Below are 22,610 nucleotides of genomic sequence, written 5' to 3'. Positions count from 1 at the left end.
GAGCGTGGGATAGAACTGAGCAAGCCAGAAGGGGTCAAGAACACCAGAAGACTTAGAGAGTCAATTAACCTGGATCATGGGGGCTCACAGAAACTGAACCATCAACCAAAGCACATGCAGGGGCGCAGATGTGCATGTAACTTGGTCTTCCTGTGGGTCCCCTAACAAGTGGAGGGGGCTGTCTCTGACTCTGTTGCCTACCATTGGATCCCTTCACCTACCTGGACTGCCTGGTTGGGCCTCAATGGAAGAAGAGGTGCTTAGTCCTACTGGGACTAGATGTCCCAGGGTGGGGTAGTACCCCAGGGGGACTTCCCCTTCTCTGCAAACAATGGGGAGGAGGTAATGGCTGAAGGCACTTGTTTGGGCAGAACTGGAAGGGGGCTATGATTGTGATGTAATGTGAATTTTAAAAATTATGTAAAAAAAAAAAAACAAAAAAAAATATCATGCCATTCCTAAAACAGTAAGTACCCCATTCCCCTTTTCTATATTATGTCTGATACTCGTGAAGAAGATACACCCCAATACCTTTTCCCCCATGAAGAATTGCTGAGCAACACTAGTGACCAAGCCACTGAGGCACTTGGCTAACTAGGAATTTGCTCATGTGGGCTCCTCTCCTGTGACTCTGGTGATGGATATCAAGATCAAGTCTGAACTTTACCTGTTGTCAATGAGAAACCTCCCCTGCACCCCCGTCAGAGACATGGCTGACTGGTTTTGATATAAAGTTAACAACCAATTTAAGGAGAAGAGACATCATTGGAAAAGACCTTGAACGTCGAAAGTCCAAGGGGGCCAGACAGCTGCTGTTCTCGGGCACACCTCCCGAGCATGCTTAGCCTGCAGCAGCTCAGAGCACGGTCGGTGGGGGGAGGAGCAGCTTCTGGTTTTCACCATGGCCGTCACTCAGTTTCGGTTACCTAAAGTTTGTACCTGCCTAACAACGGTGTTTTCACTCCTGAAGAGATTAATATGCAGATTTGGCAGAGGAAGAAAACTAAGTGGAGACTAAATAACTTTGTCCACTAAAGTCGATTATTCCTCTGCCCCTAAGCAGACAGATGTGGAGCAGTGGACTTTCTGGGATGAAGATGCACCCACAAGCATAAAGACCAAGGAAGGGAATGGGAATGTGGCAACGCAGCAGAACTCTTTGGAACTGGAACCTGACTGTTTCAAGGACATGACACCAACCATACGGAAAACTCATTAAGAAGAGAGAAGCATTGAATTTTGGTGTCCCAGATGGTAGCACGGGTTTTTCCAGGAGATTGGCAGCTATAAGATATGCCTTTTATTCATCAATCTTTAGAATTAGGTGATATAGATACATGGCAAGAAAATACCAGTGCATGGGAAGAGGAAGAAGATGCCACCTGGCAAGCAGTGGAAGTTCTGAGGCAGCAGAAAATGCAGACAGAGAGGAGAGAGAAGCAGAAGGACCAAGGAAGAAAATGGAGAAGGAAGAGCAACAGCTGATGAAGAAGAAGTAAAACAAAGTCAGCGTGGAGTTTCCCTAACACATGCCTTGGCGTGTCCGAGCCAGCAGGAGAAGTGTAGGCTACACAACAAGCATTTGTATGGACTGGACAGTATTTTCAGAATACACTCTGCCTGACCTTAATGTGTTTATTGAGCTATCCAGGATACCAGGATTCTCCCATGAACTATTTGCAATCAAGACTCAAAACACAAAAATGATGAGATAATTATTTTCTTCAAAGTGTTCTAAATATAAGACAGTTGTTTGCTGTAGAGAAGTTATTTCAAGAGAAATATACCTGACAAGTACCTCTCTCAAGTTAGTGTTTCTAGCTGAGGACATGGGTGTAAAGAATTTTATGGTGGAAAAGTACTTTGCTACTTTTATGCTTTTGTTCATTGTGCATATTTATAAAATAACTTGAAATATACAACCTTGGGAGGTTGGAGGTGGGGGGGTCCCTCTAGAATGTACCAGAGATCTCAGAGGTGAGAGAATCTCAAGACTCAAAGGGAGGGGGAAAATTTGACTGGGTGGTCAACTATTCATAAGTTTAATTACTTTGTCTTGAAACTGTAGATATATTTATCACATTCATAGATTTGACACACATACTTTCACTACCTATTTATGGGTCAAGCTCTGGTTTTCCTCAAAGTGTTCACAACTCAAGCATCACAAAACAAATTCACATACTGAAGTAATACATAGCATGCATGAGATGTTAGAAAACTAACACATTTGCTTCCTGGGAGTGTGAGGGTTTTTTCTTTTTTTCTTTCCTTTTTTTTTTTTTTTTTTTTTTTTTTTTTTTTTTTTTTTTTTTTTGCATTAGCACTTTTTTTTATTTATTTACTTTTGGTGAAGTTTTTTTAAAATTAGATACTCTATTTACATTTGAGATGTTATCCATTTCCCCCATCCCACTCTCATCCCCCTCCCCTTTCCCATGCCTTCTCCACCTCCCCTTGTCTTCATTCAGGTGCACTCTTAATCCCCGTCTCCACCCCATTGCCTTAGCATTCCCCTACATTAGGAAAACATGCCCTCCCTGGACCAAAGGCCTCTTCTCACATTGATGCCAGACACTGCTATCTTCAGCTACATTGCATTAGCACTTGAAACTGTGGAAACACTGAGAAAGTAGTTACTCAACTTATAGTTTATTGTGTTAGCATCAGTTCAACAAAACTTATTTAATTTGGCATCTCTAAATTTAACATGTCCCATTCCTGTGGCTTAATGCCCTAGACACCAACTAATTATGTAAGAGATTTGGCAGTAAATCCTATAAACTGAAATTCTGTTTACATGAAGCATATTATTTCCTTTTAAACTTTCAAACGGTCATGGTTGCAGGAGTTGGGGGGGTTCTGTTTGTTTGATTTCCTAGTTTTGTGTGTGTGTGTGTGTGTGTGTGTGTGTGTGTGTGTGTGTGTGTGTGCATTGAGTTTTCCTTGGTATTCTTTGTTCTCTTTTGTTTAAATGGCAAAGGAAAAGTAAAAGAAACATTCGATTCAAATACAAAAGGTTAACATGGGATCTGTCAAAACTACCCCTCTACTCTCTACGCTGTTTGAAGGGCAACTACATAGATAGGTACCCTGGAAATATAAAATACCAACATTTACCTCCCTCTTTCTTCAAGACCATTGCCACTCTGTTTGTGATGGCAAGGAACCCTTCTCTGGTTAGGCCATACCGTAAGTATGACTACAAAGTGGGCAGTGTATCCCATCAAGATGTATATCATTAATTTTACTGCTGCCATGGGAGATTAAAAAGTAAATCATAATTTGAAGTATTTTCATAAAGGTTAGGTGGGCATGTTTGATTTCTTTATTGCTTCACTGACTGTCAGAGGCTGTAGTGTTCACAGAGGACTGACAGTGAGAAATAACGGCATTTACGATACAAATGTCATTAAGTTTACCTTCGAAGAAGATACATTCCAAGTACTGCACCTAGAAAATTAGGCATGCATTAATGCCTATGATAACAGTGTTTTTACACAAAGATTGCTGTACTCTGTTATAAAAACCATGACAACAAAATACATCCAAAACAATGAGCAATTCCCATTTCGGTGTTTGTTCTGAGCTGGATACACGTGCTGCAAGCTCCTGAATGTCAGACTTCTGGCTTTCTCATGCTGCTGACAATACTCAGTGAGACCCCAGCAATCTATTGGGGTAGGGTTTCTTCTTGGCCCAATGATCAACTTTCCATATTTTCTATCTACATAGGAAATGCAAGTTAAATTAGTACAGAACATAGCCCAAGTGAGAGTCAAAGCATTCAGTGTGGCTGGTCATATGAGACAGGGACAAGAATCCCAGAAGAGGATAATTCATCTGGACAGAGTGGAGAGATAAAATGGAAGCAAATTTGCAAGACGGTGTGGGGTTGGAGTATTCTTACCACAACATATCACAATACCTTTAACATCCTAATGTACACTACGGCTTTTCTGAATACCATTTGGGAAGGTATAGTCACATTAGTTGTACCCCATAGTTCAATGCATAGTTCAATAGTTTGTAAAATTTTGTTCTATGGCTTAATTTTAAAGTTCTTGTAATAGCCTTGTGAATAATATAGATTGCTATAAAGTGGATGAAAACACTAAATAGAGATTCAGGACAAAATATGGGACACTAAGTTTGGCAAGATGGCTCAGTTGGTACAGAACTTACCACCAGGTCTAACAATCTCCAATTGATAAACCCTTGGAAATGAAAAGTTAGTTTTTCCAATGGTGTCTCACTGGGGCTGCAAAGCACTATTAAGTGCAGGCCCCAAGCTCAGCAGTAGATGGCCAACAAAAAATAAATTCAGTGGCATCTTCGGAGGTTCTTTGTCTCATAGGTCCTTTGCATATATATTATAGCTTCTGGTTTTGTGTTTTCATGGGATCCCTGTGTATGCACACATATGTGTCTTGGGTCTGTATGCTTTTCTTGTGCATTCTATTTGGCTCTTTATCTTCTGTTTGTTTGTTTTGTCCTATGCAAGTTTGTCTTGTCTTATTTTATCACTATTCTTTACCTGCTTGTTTGTTTTCTAATGAAAGACAGAAAGGGTATGGATTCAGAAGGGAGGGGAAAGGGGGAAGATCTGGGAGGAATTATGGGAGTGGAAACCATAACCAGAATACATTGTATGAAAAAATTAATATAAAAATAGAGGAGAAAAAAAGAAAATGAAAACTAGACTGGAAAAGAGGCATTTAGGAGTTTTTACAAGTGCTCAGTTAAGAAATAAATTACATTAAATTAAAAAAACAGTTAAAAAGAATGTGATCAACTGTTTATTCTTTTATTCTTAAACACATCAACTTATACACCCAAATTTAGATACACTAAGAGGCAGCTTCATCTTTTTTCATTATAGTATTTCTTTTCATAGAAATCAGCAGATGTGGGTCAATAAGCTTGGCAGATCTTGGTAGACTCTGTTCTGAGACTGTACACTCCAAAAGGAAGGCAATTTGTGGTGGTATATACAACAGCTAAACAAAACAAACATGATCCCTGCCTTTACTGGGATTACATTCTAAATAGTCAGAGTAGTACACTTCAAAGAAGTGGAACTAGGCTGAGATGTGAGAAATTAGAAGTTATAATTGCCAAGGTTGAAGACAAGAACATACCAGGCAAAACATAGGTCATGATATATGGTCTTAGAGTCAGTATCAGAATCAAGGATGATGTGGTCAATTAAAAAGTCCAGTTAACTCCCAAAGTATCAGTCCCCACTCCATGCTTTCTCTCATGTTCTTTTCACTGAAGGGCAGCATCTTATTTTTTATTAGATAATTTATGTATTTACATTACAAATGTTATCCTTTTCCCAGCTTTACCCCTCCCTGTTTTTATGAGGATACTTCCCCTCCTACTCCCCCACTCCTCCTTCAAAACCCTGGCATTCCCCTATCCTGGGGAAAGGGGCCTTCATAGGACCAAGGGCTTCTCCTCCTGTTGATAAGGGCAACAGCTTTCAAGGCTGAACAGAAGGAAAATAGATTCTGGAAGAACCATGAGGCTGTTGTTATGAGAGAACACTCTAAAGCTGTAACTAGGAAGCAGAGCTTTGTGAACATGGTTTTCAGAGATGCTGCTCTCAAGAAGTTCTTACCAAAAAAAAAAAAAGACTGTGGTGTTTCAGATCCTCTTTCCCTGGATTGTTGCCTGAAGAACATATTTAGCAATATTCCTTTAGATTCAGCATACAGTCCAGATGATTTGGCTGTAGGCAGGAGAATGGAAGTTAAATCATTTGGGGATCTTGCCCTCCCTAGAAAATGAAGTCACAAGAGTTTGAGATTGTGTTAAACACATATTCATTTGAAGGTATTTTTAAACAGACTCCAAACTGTCTTCTAAATCACCTTCTATCTGAGGTGACAGAATGATCAACTGTTTTCTCACAGTTTGCTGTGGTTACTATGAAGTTGCTAAAAGTAAAGAAGGTGGCCAACTGAAAATTTGAGTGTCAAATACCACAAGAGATGCACCCTGACTAACGTTTGTTGTTTCGTGGTGGGATGTACAAGACGTAGCACTGCAAAGTAGGCCAGATATGTAAAAAAAGATAGCATAGGATTCAGTATTTTAGTGCTGTATTAAAAAACACACATAAAGTTACTTTAGTTTTCAGATAAGAGGAAAAGATGTTATTATTGTCAAAAGGGGGATTTTCTAATAGAAAGTTTCAAGGGCTGTTTGGAGGGCTAGCTGGATATTTTCTAAGAACTCATTTGGAATAGTGGGAACTTTGTGAGGTTACCATTGCCCTTTGGAGTTTAAGGAACCTTACTTTGTCAGCACATCAGAGTGAATCCAAATCGCCCAAGTCTCACTCTTCTTCAAAAGTGTCAAAAATCCTTCTATGTGCCAGATTTTGCATTCTAGGCACCGAGATGTAATGCTGAGCAATATGGATATTAACAAGCTCCTGACCAGGACATTCTATCTTCAGTGAGATTGTACATGGGCAACCTAAGTGTCTTGAATTTCACAAGTCTATGCAATCACACAACACTTTAATGACCAAATTCAAGCATTCATGCCATTCATTAAAAAAATAATAATCTTGTATTTTCCTATTTCTCATTTTTATTTTAAGGTTTTATTTGCCTATATTAATCATACAAATAATTAATCATGCATAATAATTATATACTAATACATATAACTAATTGGGCATAATATACATAATAATGTCATTGAGATAATTTCATACATATCTATAATGTATTTTGATCATATTCATCTCATCACACATACCTGCCCTACCCCAACTCTTGCTGGTATCTTTCTACCTCACCCCACTTCTGTTTTAATGTCTCCTTATATTTTAGGCAGCCCAGTGAGTATAGAGTGGCATGAGAGAGGGGTCATTCATGGGAACATGGGCAAAATACCAGTGGCTGACTAATAAATATCTCTCCCAGTCCAGTAACTAACTGCCTATCCTAAAGGAGTAAATATTTGAAAGAGAGAAAGAAAGAAAGAAAGAAAGAAAGAAAGAGAGAAAGAGGGGGGGGAGGGAGGGAGGGAGGAAAGGGAGGGAGGGAGATAGAGAGACAGAGACAGAGAGAGGGGGGAGGGAGGAAAGGGAGGGGAGGGAGGGAGATAGAGAGACAGAGACAGACAGAGAGAGAGAGAGAGAGAGAGAGAGAGAGAATTTGAACAGGAAGTACCCCGCTGTTAGCAGATTAAATAACTACAGGTAACTGAATGAAAATTTAATATTTAGCAAACTCCTCTCCCTAAGAATTTTTGAGACTCCCTTAAAAAATACTTAGCTGGCTCTTAGATCCATCCATGTTTTATAATACAGTATGTACTCAGAAAGTGATTAGTATGTGCATGAATGCTGTCATAATCCCTTATATTCAGATTTACAAAGAATACCAGTATACTTACGCCTTAACCACATCTATTTGGCAAAACATAACACTAGTGAGAAAAATAACTGGAGAAAAAGACCCTCCCTATGACCTTGTGTGGGTCCAGTGTCATTTGTAGAAACATAAATATATACATTTGACACTTATCCAAGATGGGTGAGTTATCCTCAAAGAACTCAATGAGGCCTTAGTAAATTTGTAAAGGTTCAACTTTGAGAATGGGAGATCCCAGCAAAGGAAAAAGCTGACCATCTGGCTTGTGGTCAGTGCTTAGAGCTCAATGGTGAGACCCACCTAATCCGAGCAGGAACCTTGATGATAAATAATTAAATTGCTGAAATGGGGCATGATTAGGTGTCGTGTCTTTAGAGCCAGGTTCAGGAATTTCACATTGATTGTCCAATGGGAAAGAATCATTTATGAATGGTCTTTAGTCAGAGAACCATGATAGTATTGGCAGTCTTCCTCTATTGGTATTGAAGGCCAGGATAGAGTCAAGTGGTTCAATGCTATTAATGAAGACAATTTAATATAATGATAGATTTATAAGTTTTTTCTTCTCCCTAACAGGGTGAAAATGTTAAATATATTAAAACAGTTGTTTTGGTAGGAATTGGGACCAGAAACATCAACTATACCTTCCAAAACTAAAGTATTTTGGAAGAGAGTAACTAAAGTGACTGAAAGTCTCAAGCCTGGGGTTACAACAGAATCCTAAGACAACCATGTCTAATATGTCTCTAAACTAGTTCCATTCAATTCAACAAGTACTAACTGAGCATCTAGTATATTCTTGAGCCTCTGTTAGATACTGTGAGTATAGAAAAGACAAAGAAAATAATAGGGGTTGATTGTGGTCTAAGTAGAATATATGCATGTAAGATTATGTCACACTGAAACTCATTAATTTATATAATATACACTAATAATAAGTAAGCCATAGAACACCAAGAGGTGACAACCTGTTCAGTGATTCTATTGATTTTAAATATGTATTCTAATCTAGATTCCATTAATGTTAAATTGTGTTCTAGTCTAGATTCCTTTTGTGTTGGCTACTTTTTATTATCAACCTGACATAACCTAAAATCATCTTGGAAGAGGGAGTGTCCATTGAGATACCCAAATCTGATTTTCCTCTGTTCTGCCAGTGTCTGGAAGAACTTTAGGGTTGGAGAGATGGCTCAATGGTTAAGAGCACTATCTGCTTTTCCAAAGGATCCAGATTTAATTCCCAGCACCCACATGACAGCTCACAAGTGTTCATCAAGTCTAGTTCCAATGTATCTGATAATCTCATACCAGTACACATAAAATAAAGTAAGAAATTTTTTTTATCAATGAGTGATATGCGAAGGTCTAACCCATCACTCGGCAGGTGGGTCTTGCTGTATAAGAAATACTAACTGACTATGTAAGCATATTAATAAGCATCCTCTGCAGTTTCTGCTTTGAGTTCCTACCCTGATTTCCCTCAATAATAGACTATGACTGTATGTGTAGGATAGAACAAACCAATTTCTCCCTAAATTGAATTTGGCCATGTATTTATCTCAACAAGAAACAAACTTGAACTCCTTGCTAAGTGCTTTTCCATGAATTTCATCTTCTTAATCACCCTTAAGGTAAAACTATCTTCCTTTTGTGGCAAGAATTCCCCTCCCTGCTACACACACACACACACACACACACACACACACACACACACACACACTTAAAGATCAAAATGATTAACTCAAACGAATTTGTAGACTACTTACCCTGAGTTACAGAATCAGGACAAAACCAATAGAATGAAGATTAACATTAAGTATGTCTAATATTCCTCCTGCTTTTAATTTCTACCTCATTTTCTATAGCTTACACACTGGGGTGGGGGAGGAACATCACAATCTAATGCTATTCAGCCCTTGCCATTCCTTACTATCCTTTTGCATGCTTCTTATGACTGGAAGCAGGTTCATACAGAAAATTAGATATATCATAGACTATTACCTTGTGACAACTTTTGAGGCCTGAAGTTGGAATCAGACTGAGGACTAGATGCCCTAAAAGTTAGATCTCACCATCCTTTGACTCATTTCTTCTCGAGCTGTTGACCTGCACACACCCATTAGAACTTTCCCAGAGCTTCTTTTTCCACTTGTCCCGATTTTAGGAAATGCAGATAGACTTTCAGTGACCTACTTGAGGAAAGATGAGAACTCATAATACCTATAGAGCATGAGGGAAGTGGAGGGAACAACATTCCCCTCATCCAAATACCAGTTCCCTTAACCAGGTTGCTTGTATTGGCCATAGAAAACAATTCAAAGTTACGCCCACTAAGAACTGAAAACAATTAGTCTATTTCAGTTGCCTTTAATTTATTACGAAGGGCAGATAGCTCCCCCAAACTAACTTATTACATATGACACAAGGATGCATAAACATTTTTAAGAACTGAGAAAATTTTCCCATATTTTAAAACAAGACTGTTTTATAAATTCTGTTTTAAAAGTTTATAAAGACCAGACTTTCAAGATAATAATTTTCTTTCTAAAATTATCATTCACCAAAATTTTAAGAAGACGGTGACTAAACATCAGCCCATGATTTTTAAAAACCTCATGATATAATAGTTCAGTGAATATGCTCTAAGTTAGGTTATATTAGCACTAGGTTTCAATGAGTATCTTGGTTGATTCAAACAAAAAGAATGCATCCTTTGGTCTTGTTGGGCATCAGTGGGAGGAGAGGCCCAGGGTCCTGCCAAGGCTCGATGCCCCAGTGTAGGGGAATGTCAGAGCAGGGATGCAGGAGGGAGTGGGTAGGGGAGCAACCTCATAGAAGCAGAGAGAGAGGGTCTTGGGATAGGGGGTTTACAGAGGGGAAACTGGGAAAGGGGATAACATTTGAAATGTTAATCAAATATATCCAATAAAAAATAAACACAAAAGAATATATAAAATGCTTTAAATGCACGTTGAAAAAAATGCATTCTTGACACCCAAGACCTAGCTTCAGACATGTGGCCCATAAACCAGTTTTGTTCAGGAGTCTCTTCTGCCTGCAAAGTGTGTCCTTCCCACTCTAATTCTTCCCTCTACCCACTGTCATCTCTGCATCCACAAGCCACACTACAGCTTCATGGTTTGGGAGCCATATTTGTATGATGCAATTAAACAGCTCATGTACTAGTTTTACAAGCTCATGGCCTAGCTCCAGTCATGCAGCTCCTACACTGTCCCAATCTAAGGCAGGCCAGATCTCACATCAGACACACAACTAGCTAAGAAAGAAGTCCATGTACACAGGACAGGTCACATCACAAACACCAAAACAATATGAATGGCTAAGCCAGGATGTCTCTTATCAAACCTACTAGTCCTATAGAAATATTATCTAAGGAAAATTACCTAGATGAACTGCAGGACACAGAATTTGATACATAATCATGAATTTAATCAAAGAGTTCAAATGTTTAAAGAAAATATAAACAAACACTTAATTGAACTTCAAGATGATGACAACAATAAACATCTGGGTGCTGTTAAAAAATAGAAACATATGGATGAATGAAATAACAAAGACAATTTAGGATTGGAAATCACAATTCGATAAAGTTAGAACTAAAAAGAAGAACAGCAGCTGAAACAAAAATGTAATTGAAAAAATCACCAACTCCAGTAGGAAACTCAAGGGAAAGCCTTGCAAGCAGAATGGATTAAGAAGACCATCGGGATTGAAAATACAGTAGAGGAATTAGACAACACACGCAAAGATTCTGACTATTTTTATACCAAGGAAGGAATACACAGGAATCATGGAAGCCATGAAAAGTCCAGACCTTTGAATCCTCCACATGGATGAGGGAGGGAAATTTCAAGTCAACGACATAGATCATCAACAAAATTATAGAAGAAAACTTCCTCCAAGTTAGAAAAGATATACATACAGATACAAAAAAAAAAGGCACACAGAACACCAAATAGATAAGACCAGAAAAGAAATTCCCTATTACATGCCATAGTTAAAACACTAGAATATTCAAAGCTGTAGAAGAAAAAAACATAAGTCACATATGAAAGAAAAATTATCAGGATAACAACTGATTGCTCAGTGGAAACATGAAAAGCCATAAGAATCTGGAACATTCTAAAAATTAAAAGACCATGATTGCCAACCTAAATGGCTGTACCCAGCAAAACTACCTGGCATAGTGGAAGGAGGAAGAAAAAATGTCCATGATACAAACACCCTCCGAAAAATTAATTTCCACAAAACAACCTTAAGCGAAAAGACTGAGAGCAATACTTTGAGCTTAATGCAATAAAAGAATAAGCACAGGCAAGAGACACTAGAAAGAAAATAAATGAAGTTATAGTTAATGAATTAGTAAATAGAACCAAGAACACAAATAGCCAAACAAAAATGACTGTAATCAATACATATTTCAGTAATAATTTTAAATATTAATGGCTTCAGGTTTTCACTCAAGAGATATAGTCTCTAGCTGAATGAACTAAGAAATACAATCCATCTTTTTGTGGTCTGCAAGAAACTCAGCTTCAAGAATAGGTACCGCCTTAAAGTGAAAGAGCTCAAAAATGTGTTCCAGCAAATGAGATCAGGTAGCAAGAGATGTTTCCATCCTAGTATTTGACAAAATAACCAAATATTTGTCCCCATCCTAATATTTGACAAAACAATCAAAAGAAACAAAGAACACTGCATTCTGAATGTTATGGGCAACACAAATAGAGCTTGAGAGTGTTTTTCATCTAATTTGGGGGAGCAAGGGAGGTCACACAGTGGAGATTGGACCTGGTAGGACTAAGAAGTGAGTATAATTAGAGTGTATTATGTGAAATTCCCAGTTTTCCAATAAAAATATTGAAAACTATATAATTATATATATAATTATATATATATATATATATATATATATATATATATATATATATATATTCATTAATCCCTGGTACACGCAATATCATAAGAAATGTACCCATGGAATTTAAAACACATTGATATGAACCCAATAATAGTAAGCAATTTCAACATCCCATTTTCTCTAATTGACAGGTTATCTAGAGAATAAATTAGAGAAATTTCAGAATTAAATGACACCCTATTTCAAAAGGACCTAACTGATAACTATTGAATATCACATACAAAGAAGAAATGCATTCCATTCAATAAATAACCCACAGAAGCTTCTGTAAAATAGACTACAACCTGGACACACACACCATTTAACAAATTCAGATAGCTTGAAATAATTCTATGTAGCCTAGCCTACCAGTGTGCAATAAACTCTAAAATGAGCAGAAATAAATCTATACTATTAAGTGCATAAACACTGAGTGATGAATTAGTCAAAAAATAATTTTTCTATAATTAAACAGAAATAAAAGCACAGCAACAAAAAAACCCTCTGGGCAAATAAAAAGCAGTTCTAATAGGGAAACTTCTAACCTTAAGTTTCTACATTTTAGAAAAAAATCAGAAATGGCACAAATACATTATTTAATGACCCAACTCAATGATTTATATATTTAAAAGACAATAACAAAGAAACCAAAAATGTAGTAAGTGGTAAGAAATAATAAAAATAAAAAAGGGAAATTAATGAAATAGAAACAAAAAATACAAAGAAATACTGAATCTAAGAGCTGGTTCTTTCAGATAATAAACAAGATGAACAGACCCTTGGCCCAACTAACAAAAAGAAAGAGAGAACCCAAATGAACACAATCAGGAATGAACAGAGAAACATAGAGTTAACACGAGAGAACCTCAGACTATTGTAAAAGCGTACTTTTAAACCTGAGTTTTAGTAAATTGGAAAATCCAAAAGAAATAGATAATCTTCTTGATTCATCCAAACTACCAAAATCAAACTGAGATCAACAACATAGAACAAATGAGCCTGAGGAAGACTTCTGCCTAAAAACAAGTCCAGGCCCAGATGGAATCAGAACAGACTTCTACCAGACCATTGAAGTTCCACAGTCAATACCTCTTAATCACTATTAGTTCTCTGATACTAAAACAGGATGCAGAGGACCAGAAATTGACTGGGAGGATGTATCTCCAAGAAATAGCTGGCTTAACAAGATCTGGACAATTGATAAACACGGTAACTCTGAACGATAGCTCATAATAACTAATGGTAACTAACGACTGCTGAATGAGAAAGTGAAAATGATCCTCGCCCAAAGATGAACCTCCTAACTGGTTGTCCAATAAAAAGTGGTCAGCTCTGAAAGAATATACACATAAACAACAAAACCACACCGTATATTGTATCTATGTATTTGTGCATCTATCTAGCATCTATCTGGGTGTATGTAAAAAATAATAATGAAAAAGAGGTGATGACATGGGAGAAGACGAAGGGAGAAAAAGGAAAGGGGGAATGACATAGTTACATTTTACATTTTAAAAAACAATACATCCTTATCCATACTTCATATATCATAACAAATGCATTCTTCAGTTTCACCTCCAATTACTCAGAAGTATTGAGTGCCCTTTGTCACCAAGAAGAAAATTCACCAATCAGTTATGCTTACAAACTAAACCAAGTAGCCTCTGATTTTTAACAAATGGGCTCCAAATTAACCACAATTCTTCACATAGAAAACCATTTAATGAATTTGGAACTATTTCTTTCGACTTTTAACATTATGCAAACCCCAGATGTTTTAGGTAACAAAGTAATAAGCCACATAACAGATTAAAAGGCATATACTGTAAAGCATTTTCCATTTTTATGCATTGATTTATTGAGATAGAGACAATTTCTGTAGTTCAAGCAAGCCCGGAACCCACAATCCTCCTGTCTCAGCCTCCTCGTTACTTTTTACTCATTGCTGAGACCATCTTGAAGGAACAGGTCAGGTTTTCTCTTTCAAATATCTTCTAGATATCATTCTGTGATGGTTTGTATATACTTGGGCCAGAGAGTGGCACTATTAGGAGGTGTGGCCTTGTTGAAATAGGTGTGTCACTGTGGGTCTAGACTTTAATACCCTAGTGCTAGCTGCCAGGAAGCCTGTATTCTGCTAGCAGCCTTCAGATGAAGATGTAGAACTCTCAGCTCCTCCTGCACCATGCCTGCCTGGAGGCTGCCCTGTTCCTGCCTTGATGATACTGGACTGAACCTCTGAACCTATAAGCCAGCTCCAGTTTTCCTTTATAAGAGTTGCCTTGGTTATGGTGTCTGTTCACAGCAGTAAAACCCTCAGACATGTCCTATTGTGAACTAATTAGCAAGAGAAGGTCAGCAATTTTGAAATAGTTGTCTTTTTATTTAAAAGAAAAGAAGATGATCCATTTCTAAGCATACTAAGTTTTAAGATGTTTCCCTTGTGATAACTAGTGAGCCCTCAAGGGTGTCACAGATGAGTGACACAGCCAAATGAGTTCTGCAAACTTAGATTTGATAACTAAGATCATACAAGCTCCCTAAGCAAAATAACTATCTCCCTGTACAGATAAATCACAGCATGCTCCAACACGCAAGGCCTTCGACCAACAGCACTTCCCATTGTGAAACACTCACTTTCATCAAGGTTCAGGCATACAGATGTGCTGTGTCCAACCCAGAGAGATTTGTGGTCGGTGCCAGCCACAAACTAGGTTAAAAGCGAGTGTAAATGTTAACATGTTCCTCACAGCCAAATAGTTAAGCTGGCATATTCCTGGGATCCCATCCACCCTGCACTTCAGAGATCACTGAACTAAGTTAAAATGACTGCACATCTACAGTAAGGCATGAGCTGTGAAAGCCAATAACCGGGTTAATCACAGGTAGCACACGAGTGTGAGAGCATCTGAGAAGCTGCATCTCTGCCTTCCACCTGGGGAAGTCCCAGCCCTGGGCTGCTCAGAAGTCAACTGCAGGAAACTAGAACCAGTGGGTAATCTTCATACGGGCCTGTGTTTAAAAACAGCATTTCCAATTCCATGCTTTGAGGCATACTTGAGAAAATGATAGACTTATTTCTGAGAAAAATAAATGATAGACAAGAAATTTCATATAGAAAATGACACCCCTAGGGTACAATTAATAATTACTGATATTTCTAATCTAATGTTCTCTCTGGACAGAAAGCAGTTTCCTGATTATTAACCTGTTTAATGATCACAAGAAGTCTATGGAGCAGATATAATATTGTCATTATTATACAAATGAGGAAACTGAGGTCAAGGAGGAAGACTGAACTTGCTGAAGATTATACATCTGCAAAGTGGTAGTCAAGATTCGTATCCAAGTGTTAATGCCTTTGCCTTCAAATCTTAAATGAAATAATATACTTTGGTACCTTGACCTTTGGGACAGTATTAAACTTTGCTATCTGAATTCAAGTGCAACACTGTGATGGGTAATATTGTCCATTTGACAGGATCTATAATCCCACAGAATACAGGCTTCTGAGCACGTCTGTGAAAGGTGTTTCTCCATTAAGTTCGTTAAGGTGGGAATACCTATCCTACATGTAGACTGGGACCACAGACTAAAATATAAATTTTAAAATAAATGATCTAAGCACCAGCATTCATCTGTGCTTCCTGACTGGAGGTACAGTGTGATCAGCTGCCTCAAACTCCTGCACCATACCTTCCTTATCTGGTAAGCAGTATCCTTTCCTACACTGTGAGACAACACATCAAATACTCAGTCACAGCAATGTTAAACACTAATGAGCATAAGGCAGATGTGGAAGCAACACCCACAAACATACTTTTACTCCCAGAACTGAGAAGGCAGAAGATTCTCCAAATTTGAGGCCAGCCTGGTCTACAGAGTGAGTTCCAAGACAGCCAGTGTTACATAGAGAGAAACCTTGTCTTGAAAAACAACAAAACCTAACTCAAGGATGAATTACTTCCATCTGTAAGGTATGCATATTTTTATATATAGTCAAATACAGGGTAACAATGTGGCCAGAAGTCGATTGAGAGGGGTCACACAATGGTTCTCCTTAGTTGCCACTTGATGGGTAGGTAGTACAGCTAAGGGACAATATTCAGAGTAGTGACTGATATAAAACTTTAACCAGTATCTGTGAAACACATAGATAGAATAAATGAGAAAATATTAAATTCCTTTGGTTTTAGTACTTTGAAACTTAATGTAGCATCCTTCACAAAACTAATTTGCTCTTCAAAGTAGCATATTATTAGAAAACAGAAATGAAATATTCCTGAGGGAATAGTTTTAGTATAGATAAAGGTCAGCTTAGCTTTCCTTTAAAAACTACTAATACCACAGGAGTGAACACATTTAGCAAGTTTACCCACACTTACTTTTCAATATGTTAGTGTATGTATGTTGATATACACAAGATAAACATATAAGATACCATAATAGTATTATGATCAGGGGAGCAATAAAGGTTTAATTAATACTGTGAACATGGGAAGATTAATTGTTTCAACATTCTAATCATTAAAATGGAAAAATAATTATTTCCCTCTCTATTGGATTATCAAGAGAATAAAAGGAATGAATACATATAAAATCCTTAGTATATTGCCTGAGAATTAGTAAACAGTTGATAATTGTAAGTTAATGATCATTAACAATATCATCATCAATATTGTATAAGCAAGAGGTATAAAGACTTAATTCTTCTGGAATGCATTAAGAGAAACCCATATTAATAGCACAGAAAGTTCTTTAGGAGGAAAAGGAGAAAATTGAGTAAAGTATATATTTTAAGGTTTTAGATTTAGTTTTTAATCATATGTATATTTGTGTGTCTATGTGTTGGTGTGCGCACAGGAATGTGGATGCCCACAAAGGCCACAGGAATCAGATCTGCTCTGAGCTGGAGTCTTGGGTTAATATAAGCTTCATTCTGTGGCTACCAAGAATCCAATTCAGGTACTCTGCAAGAATAGTCCATGCTTTTACCCGACGTCATCTCTTCAGCCCCGTAATTATCTTTGTACTATAAAAAGACTTTAAAGTTCTAAGCCAGGGGAAGGCTTAAGAACTGTTCTCAAGTAATCCGTTCATAAAAGAGTTTGACAGGAACAGTTTGAAAATTTATTCTTGATGTAAATGAAATGTTGACCAAGGAGAAATGGCAAATTTTTGCTAATTTATTTATTTATCCACATTACATCCTGATAACAGCCTGCCTTCATTCTCCCTTCCCAGTCCACCTATGTAAGTCCCTCCCACATTGTCTCTCCCCCTTTGCATCAAAGATGGGGAAGCCCCCCACCTTGGGTATCACTGTGCCCTGGGACATCTAATCCCACAAGGACTAAGCACCTTTTTCTCCCAGTGAAGCCCCAACCTGGCAGTCCAGGTAAGGGAAGGGAATCCAATGGCAGGTAAGAGAGTCAGAGACAGTCCCCACTCCACTTGTTAGGGGACCCACATGAAGACCAAATTGCATGTACATCTGCTACAAATATGTAGGAGGCTAGGTTCAGTCCACACATGTTCTTTGGTTGGTGGTTCAGTCTCTGTGAGCTCCTGTGGGCTCAGGTTAGTTGATTCTGTATGTCTTCTGTGGTGTTCTTGACCCCTCTGGCTTGTTCTGCAAGTCTCTCAAAGCTCCTCCTGATATCTGGCTTTCAGTCCTTGCACCTGCCTCCATCTGTTGCTAGATAAAGCCTCTCAGGAGGCAGATATGCTAGGTTCTAATCTGCAAGCAAAGTACAGTATCATTAATAATGTCAACCTTGACCCTTGGGAGCTCTCAGAAACTAAACCACCAACCAAAAGAACATACAAGGGCTGGATCTAAGTCCCTACATATATGTAGCAGATGTGCAGCTACGTCATGTGGGTCCCCCAATAGCTGGTGCGGGCACTGTCCCTAAAGCTATTGCTGGTCTGTGGAATCCACTCCCCTAAATGGCCTACCTTGTCTGGCCTCAGTAAAAGAGGATGCACTTAGCCCTGTGGAAGCTTGATGTGCCAGGGTCAAGGGATAGATGCCCAGGGTGGGCTTCCACTCTCTCAGAGGAGATGGAGGAAGGTAGGATGGACTCGTGAGGGGGTGGGCAGAAGGGAGATAGCAAGTGGGATGTAAAGTGCATGAATGAATGAATGAATGGATGAATATATGAATAAATAAATAAATAAATAAATGGAAAAATAGTGTCATAGATTTGCTCTCTCTCATGAGATGAGTCTCAAGTGTTTGGGGCAGTCATTCTTTGGTTGTTTCTTCAATCTCTGCTCCATCTTTATCCCTGCACATCTTGTACAAATGACAAATTTGGGGTTAAAGGGGTTAAAGGGTTTGTGGGTGGATTGATCTGCCTCTCCCTTCACTGGAAGTCCTGCCTGGCTACAGGTCGTGGCCACTTCAGATTCCATATCTCCATCTGCTAGGAGTGTCAGTGAGTCCCTTAGACTCCCCAGAGCCTCTCTTGTCCCAAGTCTCCAGTGAGTACCAGAGATGCTCCTTAACAATTTCCATTCTCATTTCCAGCCCTCTCCTGATGTTCTCCCCATACTTCATCCTCATTCCCTCTTCTATCTAGTTTACTCTCTCCATCCACCTCTGATGATTATTTTGTTTCCCTTTCTGAGTGAGATTCAAGCATCCTCCCTTGGGACATTCTTATTACTTTATTTCTTGGGGTCTATGGATTGCACATGGTTATAGTGAACTTTATGGCTAATGTCCACTTATCAGTGAGTACATGCCATGCATGTCTTTTTGGGTCTCAGTTACCTCACTCAGGATGATACTCTCAAGTTTCATCCATTTGCCTGCAAAATTCACCATGTCTTTGTTTTTAATAGCTCAATAATATCCCGTTGTGTAAATGAACCACATTTTCTATATCCATCTTTGGTTGAGGGATATCTGGGCTGCTTACACTTTCTGGCTATTATGAATAAGGCAATTCCCATCAAACTGCCAACACAATTCTTTACAGACCTTGAAAGAACAAATTTCAACTTCATTTGGAAAAAAAGAAACAGGATAGCTAAAACAATTCTGTACACTAAATTCTTTGCTTTACAGAAGCTTTTTAGTTTCAAGAGGTCCCATTTATTGATTGTTGATCTTGGTGCCTGAGCTATTAGTGTTCTGCTCAGGAAATGGCAACTTCTAAGTAATAGAGACAGAGTTAGAAATAATTTCTCCCTTTTTTTTCCCAACATCTTAGTGAGGCTGCAGTGGCCCACACTACTCTCTCAGCTTTGCCATGCTGCCCAAAGACAACAAGATGAAAGATGCCAGAAACTTGGCCAAAAAAAGGCAAAGACCCAGTAAATAGATCTGGTGGCAAGGCCAAGAAGAAGTGGTCCAAAGGCAAAGTTCGGGACAAGCTGAACAATCTCGTCCTGTTTGACAAAGCTACATACGACAAACTCTGTAAGGAAGTTCCCAACTATAAGCTTATTACTCTAGCCGTGGTCTCCGAGAGACTGAAGATTCAAAGTTCCTTGTCCAGGGCAGTCCTTCAAGAGCTACATAGTAAAGGACTTAGCAAGCTGGTTTCAAAGCACAGAGCCCAAGTCATTTATACCAGAAACACAAAGGGTGGAGATGCCCCAGTTGCTGGTAAAGATGCATGAACAGGTTCACTCAGCTGTGCATTTGGGAAAATAAAACTTTATTGAATAAAAAAAAGAAAGAAAGAATTTCTCAAATTCCATGGAAAGGTTATAAGCTACTCAGAAAGATGACAGGGACCCAATCCTTAGGTACAATTTATACACACACATTGTTCAGCAGAAAGTGGGTCTCATGTCCCCTCCCCCAAAATCTATGAATCTCTGATACAAAATTGGCTCACAAGATACAATGGAAAATATCTGGTGCCTTCTACAGTAAAATCATAACAGAATCTTGTTTTATGAGCTTAGACCAAAGCCAGTTCACAGAACCACAAAGGCAACTCTTCGTGTGGTGCCTTACAGACCCTGCTCCTCAGGTCTACACCCCAGCCTCATTACTGTTTTCACCTTTAAATGTCACCATCTGAAGAAATTAATGGGTACAATTATGCTTTCCATTTGCAAATGAGCACATCCAGGTGTTTTTTTTTTTTTTCAAGTGACTCAGGCTGAGAACTAGTCTGAATTTTCCATCCAACAATATTCTCAGAAAAGCTGATACTACACCCACATTAGTTTTTTTTTTACCTCTAACCAATCTGAAAGTATTGATCTTTCTTAGTACAAAAGGATCAATTCTGGCAGTACCAAAATGAGGCAGGCCTGGGAACTACACTGGTATTTTTACATCAAAGAGGTATGACCTTAGACTTGAAGATCTGTCAAGAATCTTCCTTGATAGGCCAAACCTCTTTTATATTCTGAGGTTATAGTAAGACTCTGGACTGATTTCAGTGACACATTTCACATAGTTAAGACAACCATTTATTAAAATTCTGGCCATCTTCATAGCCTCTTAAAGAACATTGGCCTTTATTTTTTAAAGTAAAGTAAATTTCACATATTTTACCAGCTGTTACATGACTTTTCCTGGGAGACTTGAACAAACATATAGGAACCTCACACTGGGCCCAATTAACAGAGCAAGGGAGTGAATCCACCCAATTATACTTTAACAAATTAGGGAGTTTCTGGGCTTGCAGGAGCATGGGTAACTTCAAGAAGAAAGAAAGAAAGAAAGAAAGAGAGAGAGAGAGAGAGAGAGAGAGAGAGAGAGAGAGAGAGAGAGGAAGGAAGGAAGGAACAAAGGAAAAAAGGTAAAGAAAGAAAGAATGCAAGGAAGGAAAAGAAAGAAAGGAGGGAAAATGAATGAATGAATGAATGAATGAATGAATGAATGAATGAAAAAAGAGAGATTTGGGGGGAAGGGAGATTGTACATCTTAAGACTAGATGGAGCTGGGGCAGAATGGCCCAGCAGGAAAGAGGAAATAACTGGCCACTTTGATGAGTAGCTGACCAACAACCCCAAGCCCTCCTTTCATGGGAAAATGGCAATAGCCCTGAACTTGTGGAGGTCAGCATACAATTAATCACACTTGTTCCAAATAACATGGTAATGGTTGTGCTATTCTCAGAGGACAGTGTACGAGCAGGTACCAAGACTGGGTTAATTGCCAAAGGTAATTTACAAAGAAGACTAAAAGGGTAGTTTCTTTTACTTTACAAGTAAGATCAAGTTTGAGGATGTGAGGCAAGACCATACCTAGGGTGCAAAACTTAGATGACACAATCAGGAAGCCATGCTATTCCTGATATGTTAATAACAAATACAACTTTTGTATTTTATTTCATACACCAGGCAGACCTGCTTCCATTGTTTCCACAGAAGTGAAAAACTCTAACAGCTAATCGCTCTGCCTGGATCTTAGGCTTCACACCTCTAGCCTTGCTTCCATTTTCTGTGGTAGCAGACTGGAAACTGTTTAAGAAAGCCCTTAGGAGCCTGTGTGTAGTAACACATGCCTATAAACGCCAGTGCGCAGCAGGTTGAAGCAAGAGACTCAAGGAGTTGGAGGCTGTGGCAATTAGGAGCAATGACTGAAAAGGCTCTGCACCACCAAGGAAATAATCAATTGCATGAAGAGGAAGCCCACAGTGTGGGAGAGAATCTTCCAGCTATAGGTCTAACAGAAGACTGATATAGAAAATATATAAAGAACTCAAAAAAATCAGTCAAAAACACAAACAGCCCGATTCAAAAATGAGCCATGGATATGTACAGAGAGATCCCAAAAGAAGAAATAAAAATAGCTTAGAAACAATTCAAAAGGCCTCAAAAGCTGTATTGAGGTTTCATTTCAGCCTGTCAGAAGGACTAAGATCAACAATAGCTAACAAAGGCTGAGGAGGGTTAGGGAAAAGAACCCCTTTACACTGTTGATGGGAATACAAGCTGGTGTGATGGAACTGAGAAACGGTGTGGAGAATTAAAAAAAAAAAAAGAGCTCAAATATACCTACTATAAGACCCAGTTATACTACTCTTTGGCATCTGCCCAAAAGAGCCCGACATCCTATTCCATAGGTACTGGCTCAGCTACGTTCGTTGCTGCTCTTTTCACAATAGATAGGAAATGGAGAAAATATTCATCAACTGATGAATGGATAATAAAAATATGTAGCACATTGTCTTAGTCAGGGTTTCTATTCCAGCACAAACATCATGACTAAGAACCAAGTTGGGAAAGCTAGAAGAGCCTGGAAAGACATCATGCACACCCTAAGAGAGCACAAGTGCCAGTCCAAGCTGCTATACCCAGCAAAACTATCAATC

The 22,610-nt window shown here is 38.5% G+C and overlaps 2 pseudogenes across 2 annotated transcripts; both read left to right on the top strand.

Moving 5' to 3' along the window:
- Positions 1–871: 871 nt before the first annotated feature.
- Positions 872–1,499, top strand: LOC308415146 (receptor-binding cancer antigen expressed on SiSo cells-like; annotated as a pseudogene). The gene has a single exon. The product of its transcript is annotated as a receptor-binding cancer antigen expressed on SiSo cells-like (transcript).
- An 18,081-nt stretch (positions 1,500–19,580) lies between these two features.
- Positions 19,581–19,953, top strand: LOC308414499 (small ribosomal subunit protein eS25-like; annotated as a pseudogene). Its single transcript has one exon. The product of its transcript is annotated as a small ribosomal subunit protein eS25-like (transcript).
- Positions 19,954–22,610: the final 2,657 nt, after the last annotated feature.

The sequence above is a fragment of the Micromys minutus genome, assembly GCF_963924665.1.
Source record: "Micromys minutus genome assembly, chromosome: X".
In the NCBI taxonomy this organism is placed as follows: Eukaryota; Metazoa; Chordata; class Mammalia; order Rodentia; family Muridae; genus Micromys; species Micromys minutus.
Note: the sequence above shows the minus strand (reverse complement) of the source record. Positions and strands in the feature narration are given on the sequence as shown.